This window comes from Daktulosphaira vitifoliae, unplaced genomic scaffold (assembly GCF_025091365.1).
Source record: "Daktulosphaira vitifoliae isolate Bord-2020 unplaced genomic scaffold, ASM2509136v1 Scaffold_3, whole genome shotgun sequence".
Classification (NCBI taxonomy): Eukaryota; Metazoa; Arthropoda; class Insecta; order Hemiptera; family Phylloxeridae; genus Daktulosphaira; species Daktulosphaira vitifoliae.
Window position 1 is genome coordinate 36,214,453 of NW_026099574.1, and position 16,058 is coordinate 36,230,510.

At 26.6% G+C, this 16,058-nt stretch overlaps 1 long non-coding RNA gene across 1 annotated transcript; it reads right to left on the reverse strand.

Moving 5' to 3' along the window:
• Positions 1-539: 539 nt before the first annotated feature.
• Positions 540-14,422, reverse strand: LOC126901823 (uncharacterized). Its single transcript, XR_007703132.1, has 3 exons — positions 14,085-14,422; positions 3,606-3,737; positions 540-667 (listed from the first exon to the last, which is right to left on the reverse strand). It is a non-coding gene; the product is annotated as an uncharacterized LOC126901823 (long non-coding RNA).
• Between the last annotated feature and the right edge of the window lie 1,636 nt (positions 14,423-16,058).

Here is a 16,058-nt window from a genome sequence, read left to right on the forward strand (position 1 = left end):
TCCCTCTTAATATTTGTAACATTTAACTGAGAAATAAAAATCGTAATCATAAATAACACGTGAAATAAACTAAGAATAAAATATCTAAATATAACATGGTTCTTGAACCCTACATCTTTAACATCGTAAAGCGTAATATTTTGTTTAAAATATGATTCACCTTTACTTTTCATAAATTAAAAATATTTTGTCAAAAGTATTAACAACATTTTCATATACTAAAAATCTTCAATGCCTTTCTACCCGATTATTTCAAATGCTTTCTGGAACATTCATACGATCTACTAAGAAATAACTTTAATATACCAAAACGCAAATACTAATACTACTACATTAATGACAGTTAATCGCCTATATGCACAAAGGCGACTTTGAATGATCCACTGCGACACATCACCACCCCATAAAATCATATTTTAAATGATAAAAATACTACTAGCATATCAATAATATTTTTGTAAAAAATAACCTTACATTCTTTAAAAGATTTTATTATAATAGTTTAAAATTTAAAAATAATAAATTTGTCAAATACTTACAAGTATAGGACGTCATTGGCATCATGACGTTCATATCTAACAGATTTACACATGGTGCGCAAGGCAGAATCCCTATAAGTATACAGCGCTTCCAAACTTTGTAAGCCATAGTAAATAATTTGCAGATCCTATTAAAAAACAATAAAACATTATAATACAAACTATTTTAAAGAGATAAAAATCTATTGTTTTTAGAGTTCTGTTAGTAACAGTTATTGCAGATTTTATATTAATAAAAACTCAAATGCATGTTATTTTTCATTAGACTGCCACATTTTTATTTCACCGAATTACCTTCATACCACAAGTGCTTAGTACTGATCCGTTCTTTTGAATAAATATCTAATGTATATCTTAATACATAGTATATACGATTTTTTTTCACTTAATTAAAAATTTTGTTAAGTTTAGTAAAATTGTACACAGTTTATAAATATTTTGTAATTGTACTTATTGTGATTGGCCTTTAACAAAACGAATAAAATGTTAAATGTTTATTTTGTTATAGTTCGATTATTGTGTAATAACGGAATTAATATAGACATCATTCTTACAAATCTTTGACAAATAATTAGTTGGTACACTCAGACATAATTTAATTAAACTAGTAGAATAACCAAATCATAACGTTAAAAAAAAAACTGGAACAAAACCAAGAATGTCAAAAATATACTCTCAGCGTTGCTAAAATAAATTAATTTATGAATTTAGAAAAATACTTACTTGTATTCCACAAATATATATTTTATTTTATTTTCAGTACATAATCGATATGTTAATAGTCGAAGATTTAGACTTTACTTCTCACATTTAGATTTCTGAGTTATGTTTACTTAGGTTAAAATTAAATTATAGAATTTTTAATGCGTTAATTCAAGTTAGAAAATTTAAATTCAAATAATTTTTATTTATCATTTTTATTATTCTTAATTTATTATTATTAGTCATATTTATCGTTCCCTCTTAAAGCTATTTCTGGTGCCATACAGGACGGGAAAACCCACATAGCCCAACGCATCGGAATCGCACCCCGATACCTATTCATTGAGGGAAAACGCGTTCCCAACTAAGCTAGGTTTGCTGCCTAACAGATAACTAGATATATTCAATTTTTAAAAACCAAATTTCTTAAGGGTGCCGGAACTATTTTTTACATGGAGAGGGGGGAGTAAAAATTTAATGACTAAAAAAACTCAGTTCCCTTGGTTGTTACTAAGCTAAAAAGCGGGTTAAACTATTTTTTAATGGATTTTAGTGATCATATAAAAAAATCTGGTAATTTATAAATTTTTCTCTCAATAATACACATTATTAGCATCGATGCAAAGTATTATACCATATGTTTATTTATTTTTTTTTTTTGTGTCTGTCACAATTTTTATTCAGCTCTCACTGAATCACTTCTCAACGATACATCAAAAGATCATCAATCGTATCTAGTTGAAGACACTATCTTCAAAAATTAAACATTTTTCCCTAGTTCTCCGTAAATGGTGAAAATCTCCCAAAAAATGACGATTTTTAGAATCAGTAAATTTTGTTCACTTTTTTTTCTAAAAATTGTCATAACTTATTCAAAAATGAACAAATCAAAATAATTTTTTTTATATTGTAACCCTAAGTAACTCTCTTTTATTTGATATAATATTTTTGAAAATTCTGACCCTTTATCTGCCCACAAAAGGGGATTCAAAACAGCAACTTTTTTACATTATTCAACTTTTTCAACTTAACTTTTGAAAATGTTCTGAAAATACTGCGTCCTTTAAACAAATTTCAAATTAAAACTTATAAATCGTACTATAAATTTAAAAAAATTGTCCCAACGACTTTTCTTCTACGTGCAAACGGCTGCTGTAGTTTAAAAAAGTGCTATTTTTGTGTTAAATATTTCGATTTTTGATTATAAGTTTTCAATTTTAAATTGCTATAACTTTTTGGAAAATGTAGTTCGACAAAAATTGTTGTTTCTAAATACATTATATATACCCCTTTTATCCGAAATATATTTTTTTTTAAATCGGCAAGTTCTTCTTATACAAAGGCCGTTCAAAACTTGAAACATACATATAAAAAGTAGAACATTTTCAACTTACCATTTGAAAATCTGCGTCTTTTAAATATATATTAAAATAAAGTTTATGTAAAATGAAGTTCAAAAAAATAATTTGTATCGACGACATAATATGTGATATATTCGAAAATATTATTTTCTATGTTCCAATGGCAGTCGAAGTAGAACAAAAAAAAAACTTAGTTTTGCTTTTAATTAATAATCTACCATATTTTTTTTAATTAAATTATCTACAGATATGTATCGAAGCGTTTCTTACGATAATTATTTTAATCACTGTCAAATATCATCTATACTTGTCCCTACTATGTCACGACTCCACTGTGCTACCGTTTTTTAATATACAATTGAAGCTCATTAACTGGTAAATTCATTAACACTTTTTAATCCTAAAATTCGAATAGCTAAATAATTAAGCTTGGTAGGGTTATATTAATTTCCAGATTTATTTTAATTTTTATTTGTCAGATTCTATTGAGGGGGCATAATGATACTTTTGCTCCCCTCGTATTTTAACTAAGGAAAAATCTGCCCCCCGGTCCCGGCGTCACTGGGAATCATAATGTGATTATTTAAATATGAGGAATAGTTTTTGCAATAACTGAAATATATGCATAAGAGCTCTTATTATTATTAGTTTTAAATGTATATTATTTAGTTTTAATAATATAAAAAATGACTGAAGGTTAAAACAATGAGAAAACTGGACAATAAACACAGAGCAAATATGTTATTTTGTAATAACTACAGATTTCTTCTAAAAAAGTACCTACAACGACTTTCAATATGTATAAATAAGAAGTTATTCATGATTACCTCGGTTAGTATTTTATTACAAAAGTTATAATCATACAAACCTACAACTTGTTAGTGTAGAAAGAAGGGCATAAAAACTTAAATTATCTATCAACTATTTTTTAGTTTTGTAATAAATATTTCAATAGAGTGGAGCACATAAGTAATATTTGAAAAACATTAAATAGATATAGTACCTGTAAGGTCCTCCTGTCTGGGTGTTTTTTGAGGGCCTTTAAGAAGTGAGGATCATTGGTCATATTTCTGGTGGTATATCATTATAGCTACGGCACATTTCGGGCGTCCATTTACGCAATCTTGAGCGAAATCTGAAAATACACACACGGTCCATTTTAGTACATAGAAAATTAAATAACTGGATATAGTCCAAATTAAAATGAGAGAAACGTCGAACAAAACTTATACAGCGTGTGTAATTTAAATCCAAGTTCATACGTGGGAATATTCCCATGGAGATGTATAAGTACAGTTGTTACATTAAATGTGTAGGTACTCATTATGACGTACGCGACCCTGTATAAAAAAAATTCTGTATGTGAAGTTTTTTAAATATGTTGTATAACGTTACTTAGAAAAATATTTATATAAGTTTCATAAATAATTTATTTCTTAGATTTAGTCATTATAAATATTTCAATTTAATTTTTTTTAATTTAAAATATGATTAATTTAGATTCTACATTTTTTTTAGATATGCAATATTATCAGGTTTTCTATTTTTATATTTTTGTCACCATTTAGTTATACGTTTCGAAAATCATAAAATTGGTGAACAAACACAATATTGTCATATTTTTAAATGTTTACTACAACATATGTATACAAATTATTTCTAAAGAAACTTATCCCTATAATTATAGATGTTATATCAGAATTACTAACGATGTTAAATATCTAATTAACCCCCGGAGGCAGGAATCCGAATAAGTCTGGCAGGATATTATTTACTAACTCACTCAACTTACAAAAATTTAATTACAAACCCATTTCTACCAAGGATTTTGTTTATGAACTTAGTAACCTTTAGCAATGGATTTCAATTATTTTACCAGCGGCAAGTGTCAGTTCAACAGTAGGATAAATTGTACGTATTTTACCCCTTTTAATACTTAAAAATTTTGAATTTAAATTAAAATCAATGAAATAAGTACCTTTGAAATTTGAAACGAAATTTTATGAGAGTAATATTTTTATCAGATCTAACGATCATCTTGTATTTATAATACAATTGGGCAGTTATATATTTTTTAAGTCAATGCATTTAAATCGTTCTTGAGTTTTATAAAACTAAAAACAGTGATAACTCGTAATTGAATAATTGCAAACCAATTCTTCTTGTTTTTAACTTCATCATTGAAAATAACTCATAAGCAGTACCGTAAAACCGAGTATGTAGTTTTTGCAAGGCATACGGGCCCAGGGTTTCATACTCACTATTTTTAAAATTATGGTGAGGGGTGGGGTATTATCTGTACACGGGCCCCCAACTTAATAGTTGCAGCACTACTGGCTACTATTGAATAACTTATATTTATGCTCTTGTTATTTTATGTTCAAATTTAAGAAACAAACAATTCCACACTATGGTATATTAAGACTATTGCTAATTTTTCATTGTTTATAAAAGTGAAATTCCACTGCAGTGAGTCGGAAACACTCTTTGTTTTTACAGTAATTACATGGTCCCCCAAGTACCGGTCGACCGTTATAAAAACGTTCTCCATGTGACCATGTGCAATTATCTTTACTCTGATGTTTGTATACCTACGCGCTTATTCAACAACAACCAAAAATATATGTTTTTCGTCTCACTTCGTCGATCACCATAGACACAATATTTACTTATATATGAGTTCTCAACTCTTCAGCATTCCAACGCAATATTCTTACATTGCCTCAATTTTTACCAAGCAAAACGCTGTTTACGCGGGACTTTATCCTTACAAGCAATTTTTAAAAAGGACGTTTGAATAAGTCTACGATAGAGATACAACACGCACACGACCTCTTCTTCATAATATAGCCTTGCAAAGAGTCTCATGTACCTACTCTTATTTATTAATGCATGAGTTTGAATAAAACCTAACTAAGCTGTACACGATAAAATACACGTTGTATCATGATTTCAGCTAACGACTTAGTAAAAAACTCTGGATGGCCCTTAAGAATTTGCTTTTTATATTTTAAATAAAAGAAAAGTGCTTTTTACTATAATATTCTAACCTATCTAAACGGAATTTTCCTTCTTTATTGTCTATGTGACTCAAGTAAATCGACCTTTCTATTATTATATTTAGTGACTTTTTGCCAAATATGAGCTACTGGTATATCTAAATGAACAACATGCAGTTCTAATCGTCAAAGTCAGTTGTTACATTCATCAGCCTTGTACAAATACAGTGTTTCTACAGCTTACAATTGATTATATTGAGGTTTCTAGCGTGTTCAAATCGTTAGAATTTCTAGCAGGCAGTAAAAATATTCTTGGTAGTTTTAAAAGGAAAAAAAATATATTAATATTCGATTGACTGGTAGTCATACAATGAAGTATTATTAAGCAGCAAAACAATAAACTTACAGTGTTAGCAACAAATACAAAATTCTATTACTATGTATATCTAAAGATGAATTAGTGGAAAAGATAACATCAAAAAACATCTAGAAATAGATATTTTGACAAATATCAAAACTTTTAATCTAGAAAATATTTTGCATTACGTTTATTTTACAATTTTGAACTATGTTAAAAGTGTATTTTTTATCATTTGAAACAAATAATAAAAATTTTTATTGAGTAACTTTTAGGTATGTTTTGTTGCTTTGAATCTTATAAAGATAATTTTAAACAATAGTACTATTTAAAATACGCTAACAAGCAAACTAAAATAATTTACCGACTTACATAATCTTTGCAACCGTAATTTAAAATACATCATTTTAGTGTAAAAGATATCTGTAATCTTTAATAAGTGTTAACAAATCGTATTTAAAGCGAATAGTTCATTTCACATATAGTTTATATTTTTTTAATTTGATTTCGCCAATGTTTATTCCTATCAGAGATGCACGGCGTAAAATTAACATTTTACAGTAATTTTACATAAAAACTGATGAAATGTAATTTCTTCATAAACTATTGAACCGTTATAGCTATGGCGAATACCGTTAATGTTATTTTTAATAGCTCATAGATAACATTTATTACTATATTGAAGAATATTAACTTAACTTTAATACCTGATTATAAGAAGCCATTTTTTCATTGCTCAAACACACCCTATTTTAGCGTGATGTGCTGTTATTATAATATATTAATAGTCTTCATAGAAGATCCCCTGACATTTACTGCGGTTACAGGTAAATATTAAAAATCTAAACATGCAAGCCATATGCTATATATAAAATAATTAAAAATTAATAAATAAATAATAAAAACTATATCTAAAATGGCGTTTAGATTGTATCAGAAAATATTATTTTGGATTATATAAGTCAAAAGATATTTTAATAAAATATTATATAATGTTTAGCTAAATTTTTAGTTTTAACCGTCTTTGAAAATACATATTACTAATATTCTAACAAACCTAAATCTTCAATTGTATATTTAAATTAATATAGTAATGAACAAAACAATACATTATAATAATTTGCTCTTTACATTGAAAATTCTTTAAGCTTTACGTTTTTTTTATTACGTACATTTAATTTTTTTATTGTAGAAAGTAAATTAAAGTTATATAGAAACATAATATACTCCAGTTANTTAAGCTTTACGTTTTTTTTATTACGTACATTTTATTTTTTTATTGTAGTAAGTAAATTAAAGTTGTATAGAAACATAATATACTCCAGTTACAAATAAGACCTAATGTGAATCTTGGCTATCATAAGTGTGACCAAATAGAAATCATAAATACATAACTCCACTCTTCTAAAAAATGTTCAAATTTTCATATTTTTCATTAATACATGTATTAATAGGATTAAGAGTGGAGACTGACCTTCGGGCTTCAAGATTTTGAATTTATTTAGTGGTCTTACAGTTATTTTTTTTTTATTCATTAATATTTTTGCAATTACCAATACATAGTAAAATTTTTTGGTGAGCAAAAAATAGGTTATAAAAAAATGGGGTCATCTCAAAAACACTATTTGAGGCCTATTAAATCTTGTCCATAAATAGGTCTAATCCAAAATGGATTAGAAGTTTTTAACACATGCAGTATTAGTAAAAATTTGATAAAAATAGTAATAAACATTATATATTTATTTACAAATTTTTAAATCTTCACATCAAAATTAAACTACTAGTATGCAAAATGAATGTTTTTATTAAAGATATTATACTAACATATGAAATATTTATTATATTTTTCTACAATGTATTTCTTGAAACAAAGAGCTACGGAAAATGACTAAACATTTTTAAACAATGAAATAGCATATCCAAAATGATAGTTACGAAACTCCATAAAATAATATTAAGTTATAAGTAAACAATTTAAGACGAGTGGCAATATGGAATATAAGATACATATATATCTTACGATCCAATAATATAACGGTTTGTTGTCATATGAGACATACAGAGCTGATTTTGAAAAGTTGGGAGTAATCAGATTTACCGATAGTGTTCCAAAATAGGTTCATATTTTATTACATAAATTATTATTAAACAATTTAATTAACCAATAATTACTCAGTTGATTTAGCATTTATATTAATTGTAGTATTATATTATTTTACATATTGAAATCAACGTACATTATTTTCATACTTTTTATGAAAATACTTCGAAGTTAATTGCCACAAGCCATTAGAAAATCAAATTGGGTACATGTAAATACATTAAAAATTTCTTTAATTAAAATTAATGATTTTATCAACCCAACTAACTATTATCTTAATTGATTACTTAAGCAATTATTATACTTATGTAATTACAACAATTGTTAATTTACTATTATGAACATGTTCCATAAAAATCATATCTAAACAAAAATAATAAAAAATGTATACGTATACTTTTATCTTTTATTTCTGATACTACAATTACATTANTCTATAAAATAAAAAATGTATATTTATACTTTTATCTTTTATTTCTGATACTACAAGTACATTAGATTAATCTAAATCAAAATACATTGTTTTATTAATTACATAGATAATATTGCTATCCGACATGCAATTCATATGAACCATTATGACATCGATGAATTATCGGAGCAATAGCATCATATCGCGACTTTTAATTTTTTAACGTCTTATTATGTTTTATATATAAAACATAATACTATTTATAGTATATATATTGCAAATTTATTTTTTATCTCATAATTGACAAACATTATAAATATAAAACAGTTTCTGACTCATTTAGAATAGTGGATACTAGATTAATAAATTATAATAATATTTAATAATAAGTTTCAAAGTTTAAGTTTGTGTGTTTGCCCTTGACTTTAAACTACCTATCATTACGTTAAATTCGACAAACTTTATAAATTAAACAAAGCATTAAAAATAGTATACAGACCTCAATCGAATTGAATTAATACAATACCTACACCAAAAACATTTGTGTATGCAATTACATGCTAACTTTAACACGTTGATGAATGCATCATTAAGTAAGTTGTAAATTTTATATAAATATAATTAACTTAACTGTAAAGTGTATTTATTTACCATTGCTAAAATATTAAGCACCTAAATTGAAAATTAAAAAAAAAAAACCTGAAGCGTAAATCAAGTAAAAAAAATAACATTGATAAATTAGCTTTCGACTTTGCAATGGGAATAGTGTAACAGTAGTATGAATTAAATATAAAATTATAAATATGACAACTGAGGCCCGTTTGACGACATTGATTTTGAGCAACCTGTGTTAGTTCTGTGAAATATGTACACTCATATTACTAAAATCACTCAGTAGTTCGATTATTTATAGATTGGGCTACGTGCATTTTAATATAAATACATAGTTTTACATTATAAAACATTCACATTTTCGTATGCTACTATTTCCCTCTTTATTTACTTGAGTACTTGCTTTGTTCGAAACCAGTTTTTAAAAATCGTCAATGATAAAAAAAAAGCCGATTAAAATATACAAGAAAAATAATATTTAAATACATGCAACTTATAATATAGGTAACGTCTGTCCTGTACCTTAATAGTAAAATTCACGATCGAAACCTTGAAATCAATTTTTCATTGACTGTAAACTTTTTTTAAGCATATTGTAAGTTATACCGAGTAGACTTAAATTTCTTTGTGCGTGCTTGATACCGATTTTTCCTAGTTGTCAAAAACATCTACGTGCGTCACTAGTACAAGTATTTATTTACAGAACATATTCATTCAGTTAACCTAGAAATCAACTTGGCTATAACACTGATTTTGATCGATCAAACTTTTAGCAACGCATTGTCGTTAATGAAGCTCTATACATGACGTATATGATAGCTCTATAATAACGTATATGACACACTGGCAGGGGCAGAAACGAGTGCTGGATCAAGATCAATAGATACGGCTTCCGGTAACAAACAGTTGCGCTATCCGTTGGGGAAAAAATTATGAACTGGATATCACTTTTTCAAGCACCTGTGTTTACAGCAGATGGTATTGTTCGTTTGGACATTTTTTTCATGCTATATCTTTTTCTGTTAACAACAATAAATAAAATAAATTGGATAACGGGATACCTGCAGCCTAAAGTTTTGAAAGATTCTTGCCGCAAATTTTTTTTTACTGATTACTTTTTCAATGACAGAAAAGTATGTGAAGAAAGTGGTGCGACCAAAGCATTTTTTGACGTCGCGTCGATGAAAAATAATTAAACTTGTCCGGTGTTGTTGTATATCCGGAAGGAGGTGGAGGAATGTTGTATCTCCGGTGGATTTAGCGTGCACGTTTATAATTTATATAAGTAGGTTGATCCGGTCCACTACAGCCGATATGTACCTGAGGCTGTGTTGGTCGTTGTATACCGAGTTCAATATTATGCACATAAACTTTCCCATGCAATGTAGAATCGATAACTACCGTGTTTCATTCATTCAGTTTAACATGCATATTCTTGGCATTTTCAAATTGATTTTCAAGGTTAAGTGACATTTTGTTAAATATCGGTATTTTTGACAATTTTCGATATAGTTCTTAATTAGTTATAGCAAATTTATAATGTGTACAGATACTTAATGGACACCCGTCATAGGAAGTCTTCAATGATTTCAGGTGACCGCATTGCGAAATTATGCGATCCGACTAATGTTAATCTTAGTCATACTTACTAAAACCTGACTAAGTTATACAGAGAGAAACAAAGAATAATTTTATGGTTTATAAAAATTTAATTATATGTTATTGTAAAACTTTTAACTGTTTCCTAAACTTAAGTATTATAATTGTTGTAATTAAATTTGAATTTATTTAATTTGTATATTAACTGTAATTAAAAGCAAACATTTTCATATAGTATCAAAAATATTAAAATTTTATAATATTCCGAACGATAAGTTGACAAAAACGTGAATACGAAAACGCGATGACACATAGTACATACAATATAGACTTTATTATGATACATTTAAATTTTAAAGCAATTATTATTCAAACATTTGTTTTTGTGCAATATAGAATAAACTATTTCAAATGAATGCTTCCAAAAATGAATAAGTTTTAAACTTATACACACAGTATAAATACAATTGAGAGAATCGGTAATAACAATGATGAAGGATTTAATAAATCGTGTGCATAATTAAATTGTTTATCAAATACATCATTCCACTTAAATAAAAAATATAAGCTGCATGTTGGAATAATGCCAAGTATTCATTTGTAATAATGTACAGTTATTTTAAGTGGAGTATTAATTTGTTCTATAAGTTAAAAAGCTTCATGTTAATACAAAACTTTATTATTCTTAGAATACATAACATTATAGACATTTGAAAACGCTCTAAAAATGTCTTTACATAAATCTTTTAACAATTTCACTCAGCCATATGTAATTCATACAATTTTAGATTTATGAAACTTGAATATAATAACACAATATTTGTTTATTTAACAAACTAAAAGAACATAATGATTTTATAAAAAATTATATTTAATAATATATCTAAATAGACACAAAATTAAATTAAATCTGTTGAGAGCTATTTTTATTTAAAAACATTTGTATTCGTAAATTTAGATCTAGTTACACAAAATATGACCATGAATATATAATATAAAAACTAATTAATTTATTTTAAATAAAACTGTTTTTTCAAAATAAAGAAAATGCATATTTTATAAACATTTTCCTGTAACTCAAGAGTCTACACAATAATCAAACTATTGAGTACCAATGGAATCTATTAGAGGTTGCAAGGCGGATATGTACACTCGGAATATTAGCATATAGTTGGTTAAAATTATGATTTAAAAATTACCCTAAAATATGGTTAAATTTAAAATAAAAAAATTTCATTAAAAACAAAAAAATACATTACTTCCCAAGAAATTACTTATGGGCACCCTTATTGAGAGAGTACTCATGTATTAATACTTCTAAGAAAAAATTCTGAACATAGAATAATGAAAAGAAATGATTAAACTAACAAATCAGTGTATAAAAAAAAACCTTTACCTCCCCTCTGAAATTAATGGGAAATATTATTAACATCCATAATACCCTAATTAAAAATGTTTTCAATATAACAATAATTATAGTGTGTTTCAAGATTTAACTGTGACTTTTACTATGTAAATAATGAATAGATGAAAATTTATTATTTTTTGTGTAATTGAATTATTGTTATTTTATAATTGGTCAAAAATATGACACAAATAAAAATATACCTAAAAAAAAAATTATATTGATATGTTCATTTTTGATAAAGTTATGGCAGTTTTAAGTAAAAACAATTGCAAGAATGTTGAAAATTAACGATTTTTAAATATGTAATTTTTTTGGAGATTTTCCCCACTAACGGGGAACGAGGGAAATTTGTTCACTTTTTGAGGGTAATGTCTTCGACTAGATACAATTTATGATCTTTTGACGTATCGTCGAAAGAAATCGGTTCGGTGAAACCTGAGAAAAAGTGGTAACAGACACAAAAAAAAACATATAGTAAAATTCTTACCGCTACGAAAATAAATTAATCCCAAGTTTACTCTTTACATAATATTGGAATTTATCTTTACTTTTTATTTTAACACTGAATCTTTTAGTTTTTTAAGATAAACAAAGTGCGCAAAATGAAATCCAAGTAATATTTGATAAGTTCCATTTATTTGAAAAATTGTTTTAAATTACACTACTTGTATATCCCAGCAAGTATACAATCCAATTAGAAAATTCTTAATGCAACACAAGATAACATTTAGAGCTAAGTAGGCTATACGACTAAGAGAGGGTTTGGCTTTCTCGTTGGATCTGCATAATTCATTATTTACATATTTATGTATTTAACAATATCACCATAGTGTGTTAAATGTTAACGGTGATACTTACATTTTCAATTTAATTCTAATAGTTCATCGATAAAATTTAAATATTACAACTAATTCGTAGAAAAAGATTTGTCAACAACAAGTTTCGTAAGAATTAAGATGAATTTAATTACTATGTAATATTTGGGAAGTAATGTTTTTCTATTCAAGAAAACTAGAACGGTGGAAGTAGGTTAAAATGTATAAATACTACAATGTTATGTTATCAATGTTCAACTATTTTAATATATTACTAAAACTCTCATAAATCACGGAAACATATATATATATATATATTTATAATTATTTAGCTTATTTTATCAGTTTCGTTCATGTGTAGATTTTATATGATTAAGTTCTTTATTAAAACGTTAGTCTTCCATACCCTTTAGAAATAACATTTCCATATTAACTTAAAAATAATAGTAATAATTTCAATACTAACCCCATAGATATACAGTTAAAATAACTAGGACGCATGCAATTGGTATCGTAATAAATCACAAGATAGTTCTTTTTTTAACCTTTAGAAATGAAATAAACTGAAAATGGCATCGCATAGGGCATGAATACAGCTTTCGCAATTTTTTTGAATGATTTTTAGAAAGAACTTACTTCTCACGCAATCTACAATTTTATAATGATTCATTGTTATTTGTTCTAACAATTTTCACGAAACAATTCCATTTTTTAAGTGTTTAAAAAGTGTATTTATTATAATTATAATTAGAAAAATTGAAAATTATTTTCATATATCCAAAAATGTTTATTTTATACTGTATAAAAATGGGGTATTCATTGAGATATAAAATGGCTAAGATCCCTCGTAGATCGTACTAAATCTACATTTTAGGTAAAAATAAATTTAAAAATAATAAATTTGTTTTTATTTTAAGTGCCTCATAGAACATTTCTAGATACATCACTGCTAAATATAAAAAATGTTAATTGACTTTTCAACTATTATATTTAATTTACTTTTTAAATATACTAAAGGAAAATAAGGATGTAAAAATTTAATATTTCAAGTTTTTTGACGATTAATTCAAAATTGTAATTTTAGTATCGAGTATCTTAGTATGGTCTTTTTAACACATGATTCACTAAAAATATATTATCCTATAAATGGCTTCAAAAGTTAAAAAATAAGCACTCACTTCAATACTGCTCTTTAGTAATCCATTGATGTTATTGAAATATTTTAATCCTAAATGAGCGTTAATAATTTAACATGCAACTTCAAAACTATGTATTATCACCCGAATAATAATTATTATAAAACGAACAATAAAATCAACAGCCCGTTTAGTCAAATACAACGATAATAAAACAACACAGCGAAAAAATTGTGAATATTTTAATTAACAATTTAAAAACAAATAAAAACGCACACTTTCTGTCGAATTAACGAACTCGTGTACAACGCGCGCACTACAACCGGCCCAGTCGAGTCACGTCTGAGTGGCGATTCTCCGCGGTAATCGTCTACTCTATGGCAGGTATAAGGTTGAAGCGTTAATGCGGTTACCGCACACCGTACCAGCAACTACTGCCCGCCCCCGCTATGCTACTGCGACCTACAGAGACAGAGGATACACCACCTTTAAATGTCGTTAACCGTGGNTGAGGATACACCACCTTTAAATGTCGTTAACCGTGGCAGGTGCTGGTTGTAGAATTTCGGACAAAAAATGCACTTACCCCGCACGCATAATAAAATGGCTAAATCATATTGTTTATTAATACATAATTATTGCTATAATGAACGTTTGTATGGGAGGAAAATTTTGTAGGGTAAGAGAAAACGGAAAACATTATCTCTAGGGACAAACTGCTGCATTCTATTACAAAAATAATTTGAAAGGGAAGCAAAACAGGTAAACAGTGATATAAAAAATGGCTTATACACATACGAAATATTAACGGTTTTTTATTACTTACGGTCGCACGAGCTTACAAATAGAGAAAACAATTTTTGTTCTATGGAAAGTCAAGAATACCAAACCAATTATTTTAATTTACATATGCAATATAACAGATTGATAAAATCAGTTAACATTGACATTTTTTTATAGATCTATAATAAATTTATAATACCTACATACAACTATGTATTTAGATACAAATGTACTACACACAAGTTGAATTATTAATTTGGGGTACAATCGATATAAAACTAAAGGGTGGAAGCTTACATGATTGAATGGAGACAGTTAATTTTTGAAATAATGTAATGATTATTTTCACATCAGATACTTGTATTAAAATAGTTATCGAGTTCAATAGATTTGTAGACATAGGTAAATAATGACATCATGATTAGTAAATAAAAACATATAATTAATTATTTTTACTAATGTAGGTACCTTTACAAGAATTTTAACGGTTTAAATATAGAAAGTCTTACTGTGTTTTTTAACATACGGTTTCCATAGAATTAAATTAAAAAATTGTTTTTAAGTTAACAACTAGTATTTACAACTATTTTATGGCGCAAATTGAACATAATGTTTTGGAGATCTCATTTAATTTCTCCTTACCTCAAAATATTTCTATATAAAAATAAACGTCATTTTGACCATTTGTTGGAGGGCTATAGTATATTTTGAAGAACCTAAGACTCCACTATATTGCTCTTATGAGTAAAATGTAAAAAATGTAAATAAAAAAAAATTAACACACAGAATAACCACATTTAAACAATTTTTTAAGGAGTTTGGAATACAGTAGCTTACTTAAAACAGCACGNATAAAAAATGTAAATAAAAAAAATTAACACACAGAATAACCACATTTAAACAATTTTTTAAGGAGTTTGGAATACAGTAGCTTACTTAAAACAGCACGTTTTTCCCAATGGGGTAAAAAAGATCTTTTCATAATTATCAAACAAATAAGCTCACTGAAAAATTTGGCGGTGTCCTAATGAAATTTTTTTATTGTGTAATGCATAAATAATTTTGCATCAACGTCATTTCATTCTCTAACTGTACTTTATCGAACTATTGTATTAGAAGCAATTTTTTTAATATGAACACAGCATTTCACCTAAGATCATCGCATATATATGAATGATGTAGCAACATTTAAGGAATGTACAAACAAATTTTTTTGTTTTATTTTCTACCCAA